Source organism: Theropithecus gelada, chromosome 12, assembly GCF_003255815.1.
Source record: "Theropithecus gelada isolate Dixy chromosome 12, Tgel_1.0, whole genome shotgun sequence".
In the NCBI taxonomy this organism is placed as follows: domain Eukaryota; kingdom Metazoa; phylum Chordata; class Mammalia; order Primates; family Cercopithecidae; genus Theropithecus; species Theropithecus gelada.
The window spans coordinates 34,183,094-34,203,407 of NC_037680.1; the positions used below are offsets into that span (position 1 = coordinate 34,183,094).

The 20,314-nt window shown below is 41.7% G+C and overlaps 1 protein-coding gene across 7 annotated transcripts in view; it reads right to left on the reverse strand.

The window, feature by feature from the left end:
- ACVR1 (activin A receptor type 1) overlaps positions 1-20,314 on the reverse strand; it is a 140,979-nt gene that overhangs the window by 82,747 nt on the left and 37,918 nt on the right. For 4 of the 7 annotated variants that reach the window (XM_025405320.1, XM_025405324.1, XM_025405325.1 and 1 more), the window contains one exon: positions 627-802. The gene's annotated coding sequence lies outside the window, so the exon portion shown is untranslated. Of the gene's footprint in view, positions 1-511; positions 803-8,449; positions 8,570-20,314 lie in introns of all 7 variants that reach the window. The other 3 variants (XM_025405323.1, XM_025405322.1, XM_025405326.1) reach the window with 2 other exon arrangements.

Consider the following 20,314-nt stretch of genomic DNA (forward strand, 5'->3'; position numbering starts at 1 on the left):
CACTTTGGGAGGCCGAGACGGGTGGATCTCGAGGTCAGGAGATCGAGACCATCCTGGCTAACACGGCGAAACCTCGTCTCTACTAAAAATACAAAAAACTAGCGGGCGAGGTGGCGGGCGCCTGTAGTCCCAGCTACTCCGGAGGCTGAGGCAGGAGAATGGTGTGAACCCGGGAGGCGGAGCTTGCAGTGAGCCGAGATCGCGCCACTACACTCCAGCCCGGGCGACAGAGCAAGACTCTGTCTCAAAAAAAAAAAAAAAAAGAAAAGAAAAACTTAATGTAGTGGCCCTGTAAGGTGAAAAGGATGGCAGGGGCATTTTATAGGTAGGGAAACATTGGCAGTATTTATCTGAAAAACTTGGCCAAATTTAAAGAATAGCTGTGCAGATCCACCCAACAAAGCCTACTATGAAAGCAACGTCAAAACTAAGAGCTATTAGGCTGGTCCTAACTTTCTTATGTTGGATTCATATAAAAAAACAAAATAATCATTTGTGGCAAAGAATTTACCCTGTAGATTTGATCTCTGCCAAAGAGTATTAAAAGAAGTGATTTGTTGAAGTGGCTGCACTGCTGGTTCTGGCAACGCCGCTCTGAGAGCTCCGGGTAAAGCTGACTTAGCTACCTTAACGCAGGCTCCTGGTCACATCTGCCCAAAGTCCTTCAAGCTGCGTGCCCTCGTTCAGGGTTTCTCTCACTCTGGTCACTGGGTTTACTCGGGGAGTAGAAGAGGCGTTCCTGGGATTATGAGTTCTCCAGCAGCTTTCACTTTGGCAGTGTGACGCTTAACAACGCTCCAGGCTGCAGAGGGAAAGAATAAAGAAAACCAGCTAAGCAGAAGAAAATCCTGTAGCTGTGAATGTGGTGGCTAAAGGAAGTGCACATTTGGCACGTCTTTCAATTTGTACCACAAAACGAAGCCCATCTACAAGTGCAGCAAGTACAGAAAAGTTTGAAAACACTGATAGGAAGAGTGTGAAGGTCATGGATCTACAGTGGTCTTCAAATATTTTTCTAAACAACACAAAAACCAGTAAGATCTGCAGTCGGCACATTTCAAAATCAAGTTACTTTAAAGCCTATACACTATGTACTCTAGCCCTTTCCTCTCCTTCCCTTGCCACACACAAAATCAAACAAAAATTTTGACTCTGCATGTACTAACTATTATGTGCATTTGAGGCAGGCGGATCATGAGGTCAGGAGTTCAAGACCAGTCTGGTCAATATAGTGAAACCCTGTCTCTACTAAAAATACAAAATTAGCCGAGTATGGTGGCACATGCCTGTAATCCCAGCTGGTGGGGAGGCTGAGGCAGGGGAATCACTTGAACCTAGGAGGCGTAGGTTGCGGTAAGCCGAGATCATGCCATTGCACTCCAGCCTGGGCAACAAGAGCAAAACTCTGTCTCAAAAATAGAAAAAAAAATAGTTTGAGCAGTACAAACTATAGAATGAAAAGTCTTCCTCCCGTTCCAACATCCCTGGCCTCTCCTAGAGGTATCCAGTGTACCAGAGTAACCAATTTCTTGTATATCCATTCAAATATATCTGATTTTGGTCTATTTTCAAGCAACAATCTCTGGCATAGACAGATCTGGTTCAAAGGCTCATAAAACAATGGTGGGGAAGGAGCACAAAGCGGAAGGGAAGAGGAGCGGAGCTCTAGATATCTAATAAAAAACAAAAACCCACCCAGGCCCCCTTTTCCTTTAGGAAGACTTGAAAAACACCAACATTTGCCAAAGGAAGAGGAAATTTTTATTAGAACCAAAGGAAGAGGAAATTTTTATTAGAACCAAACTTTCCCATTCAAATTGTTAATACAAAACACTGAAAAACTTACTGCCTTCAGAAAACAGCACCTTTTTTTTAACCTCAAGGAACATTTTGCTAAGAAAACCTTCACGTAAATAAATCTAAGCAGAAAACAAGCCCCAAATGCAGCACTCTGCAGTAATTATGGGGAAAAATCTTCCCATCCACCTTGGAATTCAGGGGAACTGTTTTACAGATACTATCAAACCGTTCCTCACTTCAAATTAAATTGAGGCTCACAATCTATTCGAAAATAAAATCTAGACATATAATAGGTGCAGTAAGAAAAAGACATGTAAAACTATCTTCCATAGAGAGGTCAACCAGAAATTTGTCTTTTTCAGCAATCACTTAGCAAAGTTAAAGAGCAAAAATGCATTTCTAAAGTGGGCATCCTTAAAAACAAACTCATCAGCTGAGCAGCACCCACAAACCCTTGAGTTTCAGAACAAACTGTTGAAATACTGGTATTTTCCAAGATGCTGGGGCCAGGGAAATTTGGCAGAGTCACACTAAAGCTGCCTTCCCCTCTGCCAAAGACTAACTGCATTTTAAGAGGAGGCCAGTGTTCAGCTGTCCTGTCTAGGGTCAACCATGTCTTTTAAGTGAGAGTTACTGTATTGGTGGGAAGAGGTTTAGATAAACCAGAAAATAAACACTGGTACGTATTTTTCTGATTCTCTTTTTAAAAATCAGAGACTCTCTCTCCTTTTTTTCCCCCCCCTTATTATAAAGGTGCTTCTAATTTGCCATCCAACATCCCAGCCCCATCATCTTCACTGCATGGAATTCCTTCTCATCCTTCAAGACAGTGTTTGGGTTCCCCTGCCTCTGTCCAGTCTACTCTAAAGATTCTTATATTTCCCAGATCTTTCTAATTCCCCTGGTATTTATATTCTATATGACAAACAACCTGGCATTAATTCCCTGCCATGCACTGGGTTTCTCGAAACCAATTCAAAACTAGATAAAGATCACATATTATTCTTCAGTGTTTAGCCCTCTTTCACGATACTTAGCATATACTTGGTGCTCAAGAGTTTAACTAAATCTCCAAGTTAAATATAATTTAACATTTGTTTTAAAATTCACTGGGCTCTCAAACAAACCATGGACTGAAATCAAAACTGTGGTGTACTATAAGAAAGACCAGGTTGGTAAAATGGCAAATAACGTGTTGAACTGGATACTTAACTCTTCAAATGTTCTACTTGGCACCCATCTCCCCACAAATGCCTTTCATATCAACAGGCAAGCTCGGCACACCTGAAAGGTAGCTAAAAACTGTTGTGTTCAAAACCCCAAGAGGGACTGAAAATATAAAAACCAACTCCCCAAAAAGATATACTCACTAATTAAAATCAGTGCTATTATTCAGGTGCAGTGGCTCATGCCTGTAATCCCAGCACTTTGGGAAGCTGAGGTTGGTGGACCACCTGAGGTCAGGAGTTCAAGACCAGCCTGGCCGACATGGTGAAACCCTGTCTCTACCAAAAATACAAAATTAGCCGGGCATGGTGGCAGGCACCTGTAATCCCAATGACTCGGACCTGGAAGGTGGAGGTTGCACTGAGCCAAGATCAGCGCCACTGCACTCCAGCCTGGGGAACAGAGGGAGAATCTGTCTCAAAAAAACAAGCAAACAAACAAACAAAAATCAGTGCCATGAAATAAATATCTATATAATAAACTCTAGCAAATTTTCAAAAACCATTCATTGAGCTGAGTTTTTCCCAAAAATTTAGCCAACTTATTTGGCAATGGAGTTTCAATTCTTGGCAGCTAATCAAGCTGTGTAAAAGTCTGACCCTAAAGGGTCAAAGGCACATTCCTGAGCAGGGGGTTGGAGGATGACAATGAAGAAGGAGAAGGAAAATCCAATCCAATTTTCTAACTCTAATTTTGGGCATTTAACATTACAGTACAGTTTTCTTTAATCCAGTTTAAAAGAACACACATAGTTTCTTAAAAGTTGTTGCAATATGATGGGACCTGAGTAACAGGCAAGCACAAAAAGCACTTAAAATCAAACAAGCTCTTGGCAGTCCACACAGCAGCTAAGCAACAGGAAAAAAAAAAAAAAAAATCAAGACAAGTTTTCTCAGCTCTTTAGTTACAACCATATCCTTGGCTTCTAGAAACTGTGGCTTCTAAACATTGCAAATCCTTACCCTTTCAAGAACCATTCCATACTCTCCCTAGTCTGTTCACCCAGTCCATAAACCAAATAAACCATGGTGTATCTTGCTGTGGAATTGCCATTAACCAGAACTACTTCAGAAAGCAGGATATGGTAGCAAGAACACAGACTTAGGAAGCAGCCAAACTCAGTTTTCCAACCTATTAAATGTGACCTCTGCAAATCATTTAACCTCTGAGTTTCAGTTTCCTTTTCCATGAAATAGGGTAAATACTTCCCATCTAGTTACTAATTATAGTAGCTATGATTTAGTGAGTTCTTAGTTCTATAACTGTGCTAACCACATTACTTGCATTGTCTGACTTAATCCTAACAATGACATTGAGAGGTTATATTATTCCCAAATTATGCATAAGAAAATGTGAATGACCATGAGAAATGCGAATTTCCAGGAATTTCTCCAGAATATATTGTTCTTAAAATACTTCCATTCTTTACTCATGATTATGGATATCCAAAAACACTGCTAAATGGGAACTATCATAGTTAGTAGTATTTACAAAGAATTGTAGCCTATAGCAAATACTAAGATCCTGGAAAATGCCAGTGAACATTATTGGATGTTATGCCAGTAGCAAGCAAACTTCAGCCCATGGTCTGGATTTGTAAATAAAAGTTTTATTGGAACAGGCACACTTGTTCATTTTAAGTATAGTCTATGGCTGCTTTCACACTGAAATGGTAGAACTGATAGTTGTAACAGAGTCCGTATGGCTTGCAAAACCTAAAATATTTACTATCTGGCCCTTTAGAAAGAGACTTTGTTGACCACTGCAATAACCTACATTCAGATCTACAAGCAAATTAACAGTACAACACAGACTTGTATGTTGAAGTTGCCAATTTAAAGACTCAGTTTAATTCTAAAATTTATTTCTTGTAATACCAAGCGTAGGATATGTATACAGTATGCTATGCATATAAACTTATTTTATTTGCAAACATGACAGATCAATGGTAGTAGCAGATTGGGTCACAAAGACACATTTTTAACATGGCAACAGCGAGAAGAAATCATGACCCATTCTCTCCCACGTGCTCCTATCCTGCGCTGGCTCCAAAAAAGGTGGATCTTATCCTTCAACTCCGCAAGTCAGCTTTTCCTGTTCTTGCTTTCAACTTGACATCAGTGAATTCTTTCTACTGTCATTGTGTTGACTCATACAATTCTCACAGGAGAATTATAACACTTTTTCCCATTTACCTCATAAGTGATGTTTCTAGGGATTGGGAAAAACATATATTTCCCAAGAAATCCTGAGAAGGAATTCTGTGACAGAAACACTGTTCTCTCCAGGTGTATATGGAGAGACAGAGTAGGAATCATATGTTAGACTTCTAGAGAATGAAGAAAAAAGGCTGGGGAGGGAGGACAGAGCATGAGGAAAAACAAAATCTCCAAGATGTTTTAAGGAAAAGATTCAGGTCTGCTTTACAGCCTAGAAAGAAGACCGGGCCAAAGTGGAAATACAGTGAAGATGGGTTTTCCTAATGCTTTGGCTGAAATATTAGACTACCTTTCTCCTCCAGAATTTAACGTACAATTTGGCTAAGACAAAAGGGGCCCACTGTGGATTACTTAATTACATAGTGTAATTAAGTACCAGACTACACTTCTAAAGATAATCTGCCTACACTCTGTAACCCCGAAACCCTCAAGTGAAGTGGTTTGATGATCCATCAAAATCCCTTTCATCTGTCCAGCCAAAGATTCATCTACTCCTGCCAGAAATATAAAGTAAAGGAATCAAGGAGAAAACTTCAGGCAACAAAGGCAGTCAGTGGGCTATAGTAGCATAAAGAAGTTCCATGCTTGAACCAAAGGGTTCTGAGTTGGATCCCGGCCCTGGCCCACGTAATCTTTTCTGGCAAAACAGGCGTCATGACTTCCTTGCCGAGTCGCCATGTATGAAGTACATGGCACTCAGTGTATGCTAATAAATGGTAGCTAATGTTGTGACCTCAATATTTAAGGAGCAGCTATAAGAAGAGAAGCGATGATTACCAGGGTTGAATTATTAGGTTGAATCCTATGCAATTGCTGAGATTTGACCATTTTGACTTATCAAAATAGCAATTTAGGGCCAGGCATGGTGACTTATGCCTATAATCCCAGCACGCTGGAAGGCCAAGATAAGAGGACTGCTTAAGCCCAGGAGTTGGAGACCAGCCTGGGCAACATGGTGAGACCCCATCTCTACAAAAAATTTAAAAATTAGCCAGGTATGGTAGTGCACACCTGTAGTCCCAGCTACTCAGGAGGGTGAGATGGGAGGACTGCTTCAGCCCAGGAGGTCGAGGCTACAGTGAGCCATGTTCACGCCACTGCACTCCAGCCTCGGCAACAGAGCAAGACCTGTCAAAAATAATAATAACAATAAGAAGCAACTTTGAAATAAATATTACAAAAGGCTCCACAGGAAGCCTGAAAAGAGAGACCATGAAAGACTAACAGCCCAATACTCATTCTTCCACTGGTGATGACTTAGAAAAAATCCAGACACCAAACAGGAAGGCTACAGACTAAAATAGAATACCCCCTTAAGTCAGCTTCTCACCAGATATGAGGTGTGACTTCAGAGAAGATCAGATTTCACAAAAGACAGACACACATGCACTCCTCACTCATAAGTAACCCATATCACTCACTCCTTTCTCTTTTTTTTTTTTTTTTTTGAGATGGAGTCTTATTCTCTCACCCAGGCTGGAGTTCAGTGGCACAATCTCCACTCACTGCAACCTCTACCTCCCAGGTTCAAGTGACTCTCCTGCCTCAACCTCCTGAGTATCTGGGATTACAGGCATATGCCACCACGCCTGGCTAATTTTTGGTGGAGATGGGATTTTGCCATGTTGGCCAGGCTGGTCTCGAACTCCTGACCTCAAGTGATCTGCCCATCTCAGTCTCTCAAAGTGCTGAGATTATAGGAGTGAGAGATTACCACACCCAGCCACTCCTTTCTCTCTCTCTTCTTTATTCCTGCTCTCTCCCTTTTCTATCCTGATTTCTTTCCCTATGCAAGGCCCACTGAAATTTTTGATTAACCAGTTTAGGAAGGAAATAAACACAGCCTTTCTGGTTAACTGATATTACCAATTACACAGAAGGCCTTTCTATAAGCCTTTCAGAGCAGCTAGTAGCTCAATATAGACATCCAATGGATCCATCACACTTTCTCCCTATTTTTCTAATTGTCCTTCATTTTTTTCAAGTCCCATCAGCCTTCACCCAGTTAACAGGTCTGTGGTGGTTCTATGGAGTCATATCAATTCCTGAGTGAGAAATGAGTTTCATGACAACCCCCAGGCCAGCGGTTCCCAACCCCCAGGCTGTGGACGGGTACTGGTCCATGGGCTGTTAGGAACCTGGCCGCACAGCAAAAGGTAAGTTGCTGGCAAACGAGCATTAGGCCTGAGCTCTGCCTCCTGTTAGATCAGATCAGCCGTGGCATTAGATTCTCACTGGAGCGAACCCTATTGTGAAGTGTGCGTGTGGGGGATCCAGGTTGTACTCTCCTTATGAGAATCTAACTAATGCCTGGTGATGTGATGTAAACAATTTCATCCTGAAACCATCCCTCTTCCTCTCCACTACTCCATCCATAGAAAAAATGTCTTCCATGAAACCAGTCTGCTGTCCTGGGCTAACCCAAGTAGCTTTATTACAGCCATATATACATCTCCAAATGGTTCTCAGAGAAGAATCAGAGCACCTTGAGTGAAGAGGGATTGAGAACAAGTGGAAGGGAAGAAAGGAGGAACCGGTCACTTCTTCCATTCCCCCAACACACGACTCCCTAAACAGAATCAGACTTCTCTGGTAATCAGATCGCCTTTCTGTCTGTTTGGCTCAGCTTTCATGTGTGTACACCCCATTGCAGCAGCGCTCCAGCTCTCCTCATTACCATGAGACATCCGTGTTGTAACTGTTGTCTGGCAGGAATGTGGTAATCCTTGGTGATTACACTCACACATAAGACTATACAGGCTTTCATCAGCTCATGATCTCAGGCACTTTTATAAGAGTTCGCAAGACTGCCACCCACCAGGCCCGGACCAGATTTTCTGGTTTTCTAATGGAGTGTCTGGCATTTTGTTTCACTTAGGCTGTACTATTTACCTTCACTAGACAGGTATTTAGCAAAACTTCAACGAGGAGCCTCTTGAAAGTAGGAACTCTGTGTATTCAATGTGCTGCTATATCTCCAATGCCTGGTCTAGCATCATGCCAGACTATTTAAATATTTGTGGCGTGAATGAAGTTTAAAATTGTAGAAAAAACAGGCTGGGCACAGTGGCTCATGCCTGTAATCCCCACACTTTGGGAGGCCAAGGCAGGAGGATTGCTTAGGCCCAAGAGTTCGAGACAAGCCTGGGCAATACTGTGAGACTTCATCTCCAAAATTTTAGCCAAGCATGGATGGCACATACCTGTAGTCCCAGCTATTTGTGAAGGTGAGGGGGGGAAGGATTGTTTGAGCCTGGGAGGTGGAGGCTGCAGTGGGCTATGGTCACACCACTGCATTCCGGCCTGGGCGACAGAGTAGGATTCTGTCAAAAAAAAAAGAAGAAGAACAAAGGAAAGGAAAGGAAAGGAGAAGGGAGAGGAGGGGAGGGGAGGGGAGGGAAAGGGGAAGGGGAAGGGGAAGGGGAAGGGGAAGGGGAAGGGGAAGGGGAAGGGGAAGGGGAAGGGGAAGGGGAAGGGGAAGGGGAAGGGGAAGGGGAAGGGAAAGGGAAGGGAAGGGAAGGGAAGGGAAGGGAAGGGAAAGGAAGGGAAAGGAAAGGAAAGGAAAGGAAAGGAAAGGAAAGGAAAGGAAAGGAAAGGAAAGGAAAGGAAAGGAAAGGAAAGGAAAGGAAAGGAAAGGAAAGGAAAGGAAAGGAAAGGAAAGGAAAGGAGAGAGAAGGAAGGGAAGGGAAGGGAAAGGAGGGGAGGGGAGGGAGGGGAAAGGAGGGGAGGAAGGAAAAGAAAAGGAAGAAAGAAGGAAAGAAAGGAAGGGAAGGGAAGGGAGGGAAAGAAAGAAAACAAAAGAAGGAAGGAAGGAAGGAAGGAAGGAAGGAAGGAAGGAAGGAAGGAAGGAAGGCAGGCAGGCAGGAAGGAAGGAAGGAAGGAAGGAAGGAAGAATTTCAAGCTCATAAGCTTGGCAAAGAAAAAGAAACTTCTCTATCACTAAGTGGCTAAATTTCTACTCTAGGCTTAAATTCAAAGCAGTAGCAGAAAGTACCAAATACCTTCCTGCAAGTATTTATGTCATTACCAACCTAAGAAAAATTTTCACCAGATCACGCTTCCTAATTACGATTGAACAAGAATAAACTGAACAAAAGACAATCAATATTATTTTTTATTGTTTGGTTCCATTTATTGTTTGCCCACCAGCATATAGGCATTTCTAAAGCTAGTCTAAAAACTGCTTGCCCACTGTGCAGAGAGAACAAGGTAACAAGCAAAAAAGCAAAGCAAAACAAAACAAAATCCAATAAAGTTAGGGAAAAAAGAAACGAAAAATGACCAATGTTTTATGTGGCCTCATTTCTCATTGGTTTTGTGTATGTATATACTACATACCCATAATTATGTCAGACAAGCCATGAATTGTATAGGTATTTGCCAGTCCTGTAATGAGTTAATCTGAAAAATTAACCTGCACACTTCTTGAAGAGAAAAATAGCCTCTTATTTATCTTTGATTGTGTAATAATTGGGGTAGTATCCCTTCCATACTAACTAGTCAACAAATACTTGTTGGCCTATGAACAGTGAGTTAATTTAAAATAAGATTAAAGTCAAGAATTTAGGCAACTCTGGGTCTGCCGCTGACTTGGTGGTCTTGAGCACTAGGGTCTCTCAACTCAGCTCTATTGTCTCTATGGGATTGAGCAGGGAGTCATCCAGGTCGATGGAGATAACACTGAACTGGTGAGCTAGACATAACCCTGCACCACTGCTGTATGACACTCAGAAGTCACTAACCCTTCTCACCCTTCTCTGTTATCCTTTTATACTAACTATAAAGAGAGAGCAGGCCGGGAACAGTGGCTCACGCCTGTAATCCCAGCACTTTGGGAGGCCGAGGCAGGCGGATCACGAGTTCAGGAGATTGAGACCATCATGGCTAACACGGTGAAACCCTGTCTCTACTAAAAACACAAAAAATAAATAAATAAATGAGCCGGGCGTAGTGGCGGGCGCCTGTAGTCCCAGCTACTCGCGAGGCTGAGGCAGAATGGCCTGAACCCGGGAGGCGGAGCTTGCAGTGAGCCGACACCGCGCCACTGCACTCCAGCCTGGGCAACAGAGCAAGTCTCCGTCTTAAAAAAAAAAAAAGAGAGAGAGAGCGAGCGAGCAGTGGCCCAAGTCATTAAGTCTCCTTCTAGCTCAAAGATTCTGCTTAGATATTTCTTTCATGATTGTTACCAGGATTCCTCAAGAATTATGCTAACGGCAAGGGGTATTCTTTAATTAAAGATTTTTTGGGGGCCAGGCATAGTGGCTCACGTCTGTAATCCCAGCACTTTGAGAGGCCGAGGTAGGCGGATTGCTTGAGACCAGGAATTTGCTGGGCAACATGGCAAAACCTCATTTCCACAAAAAAAATACTAAAGGCCGGGCGTAGTGGCTCATGCCTGTATTCTCAGCATTTTGGGAGGCCCACGCAGGCGGATCACCTCAGGTCAGGAGTTCGAGACCAGCCTAGTCAACACAGTGAAACCCCGTTTCTACAAAAATACAAAAGAAATTAGCCGGGCATGATGGCAGATGCCTGTAATCCCAGCTACTCAGGAGACTGACGCAGGAGAATCAATTGAACTTGGGAGGTGGAGCTTACAGTGAGCCGAGATCGCGCCACTGCACTCCAGCCTGGGCAACAGAGAAAGACTCTGTCTCAAAAAAAAAAAAAAAAATTAGGTAGACATAGTGGTGGGTCCCTGTAGTCCCAGCTACTTGGTAAGCTGAGGCAGGAGGCTTGCTTGAGCCTGGGAGGCAGAAGCCGCTGAGATCATGTCACTGCACTCCAGCCTGGACAACAGAGTGATAGCAAAACCCTGTCTCAAAAAAAAAAAAAAAAAAGACAGCTGTCCAATGTACCTCTGTACTGAGATGGCACCCAGCCCACTAATTAAAGAAAAAATGTAAAAATAACATAACACTTTTTATTTAGGAGTTTCATTCTTTTTTTTTTTTTTTTTTTTTTTTTGAGACAGAGTCTCACTCTTTCACCCAGGCTGGAGAGCAGTGGCACAATCTTGGCTCACTCCAACCTCTGCCTCCCAGGCTCAAGCGATTTTTGTGCCTCAGCCTCCTGAGTAGCTGGGATTACAGGTACCCGCCACCATGCCCAGATAATTTTTGTATTTTTAGTAGAGACGGGGTTTCACCATGTTGGCCAGGCTGGTCTCGAACTCCTGACCTCAAGTGATCCACCCGCCTCGGCCTCCCAAAGTGCTGGGATTACAGGCGTGAGCCACTGTGTCTGACTGAGGTTTGCCCTTAATTTAATTTGCTCACCAATCATTTGCTCGCCAACTGAAGGGCAACTGAGTAAGAAAATGTACAAACAGAAGTAGAGTAACAGTGGGTCTATTAAGAACAGTCTCTCAAGGGTGCAAAAGAATACATCCAGGTTCCCAAGACTAAAGGGCATCCTGTCCATGTCACCCACCATCCCAAATCTACTAATCTTTCTTTATGCCCTATCTTCTGCAATGGAACCACTGAAGAATCTTGTAGACAAAGCCAGAAACCAAATTCGCCTTACAAACCCCACCGCTACCTACATCCCAGCCCAGGACCTCTCCCACCAACAGTGCTCCAGCTGACCCCTTCATGGTCTCTTCTACATCTCTGCCATCAGCGTAGTAAATCGTTCATTGAGTAAAGCACACTAGTGCCTCTCCTCTGCTTAAAGTCATCAATGGCTCTCCTAGCTCGTGTAGATTTCCCGATTGTCACGATCTGTCCCCAGACATCTCCAACATCATCGAATTATCATCTCATAAGTACCCTCATCCTAATTGTATCTTACAGCTCCCTGGGGACACCATGGCCTTGTTCACCTTCTGCCTTTGCAGTTGTCTGCCTGAAATGTCTTTTTCCATCTGGCAAACTCCTATGCTTCAGGATCAGCCCCAGCATCACCTCCCAAAGCCCCCATGTCTACATCCTGTCTGAAATATTAATACATGCCCCCTCATCTGTTGTTCCCAAACTTAACTATTGTGACCCTTAAAAGTGCATTTCAATTTTTAAATTTTACTGTTTCCCTGGTGAGTCCATGGACTCCTCAAAGGTAAGCAGTATTTTTCACCTCTGAAACATCAAGGATAGTCATATAAATAATAGGCCAAGAGGCTGGGTGCAGTGGCTTATGCCTGTAATCCCAACACTCTGGGAGGCCAAGGCAGGTGGATCACCTGAAGTCAGGAGTTTGAGACAAGCCTGGCCAACATGGTGAAACCCCATGTGTACTAAAAATACAAAAATTAGCCAGGTGTGGTAGCAGGCTCCTGTAATCCCAGCTACTTGGGAGGCTGAGGCAGGAGAATTGCTTGAACCCAGGAGGCAGAGGTCGCAGTGAGCCGAGATCATGCCATTGCACTCCAGCCTAGATGACAAGAGCAAATTCCGTCTCAAAATAAAATAAAATGCCCTTAATAAATGTTGATAATAAATGGTGTGCCCTGATAATGGATTCAAAGCATAAGAGGTACCATCCAAGAGAAATATGAACAATTTAAAAAATGACAGAGAAATAATTATGTTAATGGCAAAAAAGGAGGTAGACCTACTAGAACCCATTTTCAGTGTTGTCATGGCTTTTAACTCAAAGTAAAAAACAAAACAAACTTCCCCAAACCCTCAGTTATAGAGACAGAGAACTACCAATGTTTCTGATTTCATACAAAAAGACAACATGTAAACTAAATGTATATATTCAACCACAGCTTCCTCCTGACTTACATTTGAAAACAAAGTATTCCCTACTCTAACATTTTAGGACATAATCTTTTTTCTAAATTTTATATACACACACAGAGAGAAAACAAAACTTGAGAACAATACTTAAATACCATGTAATATTACCATGTAATATTACTGGAAACTAAATTGTTACCAATAAAATGTAAGAAGGGCGATGCTTTGTTTCACCAAAAAAAAAAAAATGTAATTTTTTCCCAGAGAATTATTCCCAAGATGGTCACTTGGACTCATGCCCCCATACAATTCCCTTGGCTAAGCTCTCACTGGCTGGCCTGCTTCCAGATGTTGTCAGTCAAGGTGACTGAGGGAGCTAAAGTAGGAAAAAGAAGTGCTCTTCCTCTCACCATGACAATATTACATTTGCTACATTTTTTGTCTTAGAAACAGGGTCTTACTCTGTTGCTCAAGTTGGAGTAGAGTGGCAGAAACATAACTCACTGTAACCTTGAATTCCTGGTCTCAAACAATTCTCCCACCTTGGCCTCCCAAAGCACTAGGATTACAAGAATGAGACACCACACCTGGCCTTTACCTTCTTAAAGGTTTTTCCCCACCCCACTACCCATTTTCTCAGCCCCAGCCTGTTTATATCACACTGGGAAGAAAAGAAAAATAACACACATTGCTATATAATGTTATTCAATTTACTTTAATAAGCATGAAAAAGGTAACAGAAAGGAGGCAATGGCCAAAGACAAATGTTAAAGAAAAGAGTAGGAAGATCCAAGGAATAATAAATGGCTGTTATTAGCATTTGCTGGCTGGGATCACTTTAACCCATGAAATCGCTTAATGCGTGAGTCATGTGAACTCATGACTGCACTGAATCATGTCATGTGTTCAACCAAACCTGCAATGAATATAACCCAGAAGTCTTGAGATGCCAATGACTCTCCAAGCAAAATAATGAGGGTGGCAGATCTACCCTAGAAAAATCAAAAAACATAAATAGGTGCTTAGAGAAAAATTTTAAATCCTGTTGTTTTCATAAAACAAGTGGGCAAAGGGAGATTTTTTAGTTTACCAAAATTGGACTGGGTTAAAATTTCAAAAGTTGAGAATTCACTGTTCTGGAGGATTCTGTGAGAGTCAACACTGGTGTCTACTGTGTGCCCACTGCAGGGCTGGACCAGGAACTGGGTTTCTACCCTCACTCAGTTCACAGGATGATCAGGAGAGCCCAATCCTTGGCTTCTACTCCAATAATATTAGCTTTAAAATTAGTCTTACCTGCTAATAGTTTCTCTGTCAGGGTGGTGAAAATGTTCTAACATTAGATAGTGGTGTCAGTTGAACAGTTCTGTGGCTGCACTAAAAACCACTGAATCGTACATTATAAAAGGGTGAATATTTTTGGTATATGAACTAACTCAATAAAACTGTTATTTTAAAAATCAGTTTAAAAGGTCTTACAGCCTTTTTTCCGTACAACTTAGACCTCGAGTACATTCTGGGCTGTGCCTCTTCACCACCTGGACATAGCTTATCTCCCAGTTAATTTTTGTGAAAACAGCAACAAAATTCTGGAATCACACAGCTTGAGGAATGAACCTAGGCATGTAACTTCCCAGGCACTGGTATCTTAAGCACATTACTCTCTGCCTGTGTCCCATCCATAAAACAGGCAGACACCACCCCCCAGTCAGATGAGAACTACTACTGAGAAACTGCAAATCACTGCCGACTTCAGACTAAATTAGCAAATTGCAGATAATTAAAATGAAATGGCCTCTACCAAAGGACACATGAGGTATCAGAAGAAAATAACAGGAAAGACAAAAATGAGAAAGGATGATGGCAAGTCAAGAGTTAGGACTGAAGCCAGCCTACCTGAAGCCAAATCCTCTTTGAGATTCCAGTGATACTTTGGAGTAGGGGTGATGTGGGGTGGGAAGATGGGGATGGGTCTGTTCCCAGAATTATGTGCTATTATCAAGATGACCTTGTCTATGATACATAAATCTCGGGACTCTTTAACGCAAGACCTTTTATATGAGTAACCACAAAACAGAGACATTTTCTATACTTTACTCTCCTCAAGTGTCACTCAGCATTCAGTTCACTAATGGAATTTTAGCCTCTTGATTTGGGTTACTATTAATTAGAACACATAGTTTTGCATCAGGATTCATTTTTTATAGATTAATTCTATAACATAAAACATGCCTGAATATGACTGTGTTAGGAGTCTTTTCATCACAAGCCTCAAGATTCCACACCTGTGATTAATTTACATAAGCACAAGTTGAAACATCAGCTTTTTGATCATTTGTGATATTGCAACTCTTAAGAAGCAACTTAACTGACAATTAATACAAACCAAACGATCTATATTTGTCATCAATAACCCAAATTCCCAGAATTTGGGCCAGAATTTCTAATGTGAAATTAATTCTTCATAGCCATTTTAACACCATTCTCATTTAAAATGTGCTCTATTTATCCGAGCAACAATGAAAGGAACTTTCATTGTTCAAAAAGACTTAAAAACATCTATTTTTATATCTAAGTACAGACACACACATGTATAAACCTTTTGTCACACATTTCTACCCTTCAAAAGCAATTCAAGAAGAGCTAGAGACTAGTAAATTGTCAGCCCTATCCTTCCTCTGGTAGAGGTGATGCTACAGCCAGCTGAATTCTCTAAGTAAAAGTTCCTCCAGAGATCAGTAAGTTAACAAATTAGTCTCCATACTGCACAGGTTGGCTTCCTGTATCTTTGCATCCCTGATGTTCAGCATATACTTGAGCTTTGTGCACTGAAGAGGAAGGGCAGACAAGCATTACCCAAAACCCCATGGTTAAAGGACTAAATAAGCCCAGTTGTTCTCACCCTTGGCTGTACATTAAAAGTGCCTGAAGAGTGCTCTCTGGTGGAAATGGAGGATGGCCATTGTCCCAACTCTCCAGGTGGCTCAAATGAGCAGCTGGGAGTTGAGTATCACTGAGAGAGACAAGGTAAGAAACAGTTAATACTTTCAGGATTGCTTCAATATGACAGGACATGAAAGTACAACACACATATAAAAAGGAAATAAAACGTTAGCAATTGTCTGTTTACCATTCACACTGTCAACAATTACGAGAAAAATTCAACTGAGTTTCGGGTCACTGAACCCTAGTCCATTTCAAAAACATCTGTCTACCTGATTTTGCTTTTTTACTTTCTAAATCCAAGAGGGAAATGATAATCTTCTGTAAGTTTTAGAATGGCTTATTTTCTAAAACTGTCAGGAAGGAAAAGGTTAGCTCCTGTTAGTTTTAATTTTGAATGCATTAAGTATTGGTGGAGGTAACTCTTAGATAACAGCTTTTTTAAAAATCCGTTTTAGTTGTTTCATGGGCAGCATTTTTGTTGGTTCTGCCAGAACTGCTGTGCACTCAGGCTTAAGACAACACATACTAACATGAATTCAACTGAGTCTCTTAGAATTTTAACCAAATTTAGACTGGTTTAACACAACCATGAGGTATCCTTCCACTGTTTTTCAGTAATACTTTGGACATACAAAGGACAGGTCACATACATGTCTAGAAGCTATTTTCTTTTAAATATAATTTTGGATTATATTTAAAATCACCTGTCGCCCAGGCTGGAGTGCAGTGGCGCGATCTCAGCTCACCGCAACCTACGCCTCCCGAGTTCAAGCAATTCTCCTGCCTCAGCCTCCCAAGTAGCTGGGATTACAGGCGCGTGCCACCATGCCCGGCTAATTTTTTGTATTTTTAGTAGAGACGGGGTTTCACCATGTTAGCCAGGATGGTCTCAATCTCCTGACCTCAGGTGATCTGCCTGCCTCGACCTCCCAAAGTGCTGGGATTACAGACATCAGCCACCATGCCCAGCCTGGTAATTTTTTTTTAAGAGGCAAATAAATGTGAATCCTCCACAAAGGTAGGGGCATTCCAGGGTTGAAAAAAGCTTCCATATGTGATTATGCTCTTTCTCTAGAGGTAGATGGGTGGGTCCCAACTGTGGGGTTTATTGTATTAATACATCAAACAGCAAGAATAGGGAGCTATATATATCACACATACATGCCATTCATACTGCCATTTCTCAAATACAGTATGAATTCATGTAGATGTATATCAAATAAACAAATATATTCATATATATAAAAACATATAGTATAGGACTATATATATTCAATCCATGCTATGGTCTAAATGTTTGTATCCACAAATTAATATGTTGCAACCTAATCACCAATGGGATGACATTAGGAAGTGAGGTTTTTGGAGGTGATTAAATCATGACAGCAGGGCCTTATGGGATGAGTGTCCCTGTGGATTTAGTGCCCTTATAAGAGAGACCCCAGAGAGCTACCATATCCCTTCCACCATGTGAAGACAGAGCAAGAAGATGCCAACTATGACCTAAGAAGCCCTCGCCAGACACTGAATCTGCCAGTGCCTTGATCTTGGGCTTCCCAGCCTCCAGAACTGCATAAAATAAACATCAGGTCTTTATAAACTACACAGCCTCTGGAATTTTGTCATAGCAGCCCAAATGGACTAAAACAATCCATATATACTAAATATGCAACTAAAACCTTCAGTGAAGGTCCTGATGTTTCCTTTCTAGGAAACTGCCAGCACTCCACACCCCACCACACCGCACCCCGTGTGTCCTCAACCACTATGCCCCCTTCCTCCCCTACACTGTGGTTAAAACCCAGAACTGAGCCAGTTAGAACTGTGGTCCTGCCACGTGCTACCTTTCAGGCCTCAGAAGCTAACTTAATGTGCCTCATTCCCTTCATCTGAAAAGTTTAGATTAAAAATTGTACCTGCCTTGCAGAATTATCATAAGAATTAAATGAGTTAATATATGTAAAACACTCAGAACAGAACATGATATAAGCACCATTAAAGGGCAAGTTATTAATATTATTGATGCTCTTATAACCACAATGCTGACTTCTGTGATACTCATTTCTTTCCTTTCCTTAACAATGTTTCTTTTTCTTAACAGTGTATTTTACTAACTAAAACATACAGTACTTTGACTTGCCTTTGAGTTCCATTTTTTTCCTCACTCTGAAAGACATAATGGAACGCATGGAAGAGTATTGTGCTGAATCAGCTCCAATGTATGTCAAAATTTCTTTATCTCAATAATGAATAATAAATTACTTAGCAATACTCACAATGGACTGCAGTGTAGCTCTGCCCCACAGCAGGGCTGAAAACCAGTGGTTAAAAACAAGGATCTGTTAACCAGTAAGGTTTATTGACAGAACAAAGGGAAACCTTCAGATTGATAACCAGTATGAAGATTACATCCTCCAAGCATCATCTAGTGAACAGAAAACAGAAAGCAAGTCACCGCCAACCAACCAGCCAACAACCTTTAATTTAATATACTCTACTGTTCTTCATCAGTATGGATGCAGACAAGCATCTATCAAGAATACCATGGAGCCTTTCAACTACTATGAAATGTAAAAATGAAAACCAAAGTGTTACACCTGGAATTCACCCAAATCTTTTAAACATATAAAATTAACAGTGATGACCTGACATTTAGAAAAAGACAAGCTGGCACAGTAATACATGCATGACATGTTAAAGGCCATTCAATATCTAATATTCATCATGGGGAGTCGTATTTCCTCAGAGCAGTCTCCCTACTTTGCTGTGTAAATTAAAACTGTGTCAGAAGAGGCAAATACTTTTTTGGAAATGCCTAACATAAAGGCTTTATCTGTAAGAACAAGGTTTGCCCATGACCTTACTTTGCCATCTTTAGTGATGAGAGAAGAAACCAGGCTTGAGATACTGTGGCCACTGGCCACTTGGTGTGGCCTGAGAGTGAGAGGTCCGCAGTCAGGAACCTTGAGGCAGCTCACAATTCACATGGGGTTTCCAAAAAGGAAACACAGGTTGTAGCTAAAAGCATTCCTTATTGCTTCTTCCTATACATTTTATCCACCACCTTATATCTGCGCACAGTCCTCCATTTCAGGAAGGAAACCTGGACAAGCGTCATTCCCAGCTGAGCTCTTCGCCAGGTACTTTTCTCAAGATTCATCTCCTCCAGCGTACTTGGATACCCACCCTTGTTCTCCCCTCCCACGGCTTTGCCCACCAGGAAATCACCACCACCTTCTGACAACAGAAGGACTTTGTCGTCTTTAGCACTGAGTCCCCAGTCCCTACCAGGGTGCCTGACACAATAAGCACACTCAAGGGGGTGTGCTGCAAGATAAATGAATGTCTCTCCTCCTTTATGAAGCCTTCCAGGATTTATAAGGCTTCCAGAATTTAAAAGTAGTGTGTGCCCTCCCCCATGACACCAGCATTCTGAAGGGACTAGATAAAGAACACTCCATCTCCTCTTCTGGATGCCTACTGTAATTATGTGCAATAAATACCAGATGAATTGGTTCATATCATGTCCTTCATTACATCTGCACCTATGAACAGGAAGAACAGACTTTGCAGCCTTGAGTAAATGAGCTCCTTAAGATTTACGTTTCTTTCGCCTGTAAAATGAGGCTACAGATACCAACTTCCTAATATATATAAAGTTCGTAGCACAGGATGTGGCACAAAGATAAACACTCAAATATATTTTCCCTTCCCCATGTATATTATGAATAAAAGTCAAAGTAATTTAAAATTTACACTCACGTGTAACAGAGGCAGGGCTAGGTAATCAGCTCATCTCTCTTTTGAATTTACAGGGATGCTTTTCTAAACCATGCAAACAGCATGTCTTTCTTTCCCTTTGGAGATCAAAGGATTTACCTAACCAAGAGACAGTAAGTTCCCAAAGTCGGGTCTCCTCTGCACATAGCCTTACCTGGCCCAGCATCACAGAAGAGAGCTTCACTCAGAGAAAGGGTTCAGGAAGTACACATAGAACGAAAGCTGACTAAAGCAAGCCTTTGCCATTTTCCATTATCTTCTAAAATGAGATGCCTTAAAAAAAATTTTTTTTTAATTTTTTAATTTATTTTCGAGAATGGAAATTTAAAGATATTTGAGGGAAAATAGAGCAGTACATCTGTGATAAGTGACTGTTCTGTCAAACTTTAAGGACTGTAACCCTTAGATACATTTTATACAAAATAACAATTTCTATTGTCACAAACTCAAAGGAAACCAGACAAACAGGCTTGGAAACTACCAGCCAACTTCATTCTGTGAGTAACCATTAAGTTTTAATCAGATGTGGTTCAATTTCTGGAACAGTGAGCATTAAGAGGGGCTCATCAAGGAAAATGGGCAAAAGTAGGAGGAGAAGGAGGAGGAGGAGGAGGAAGAGAACAAAAGAACTGCCCCCCAAGCCAGTCATTGAACGTG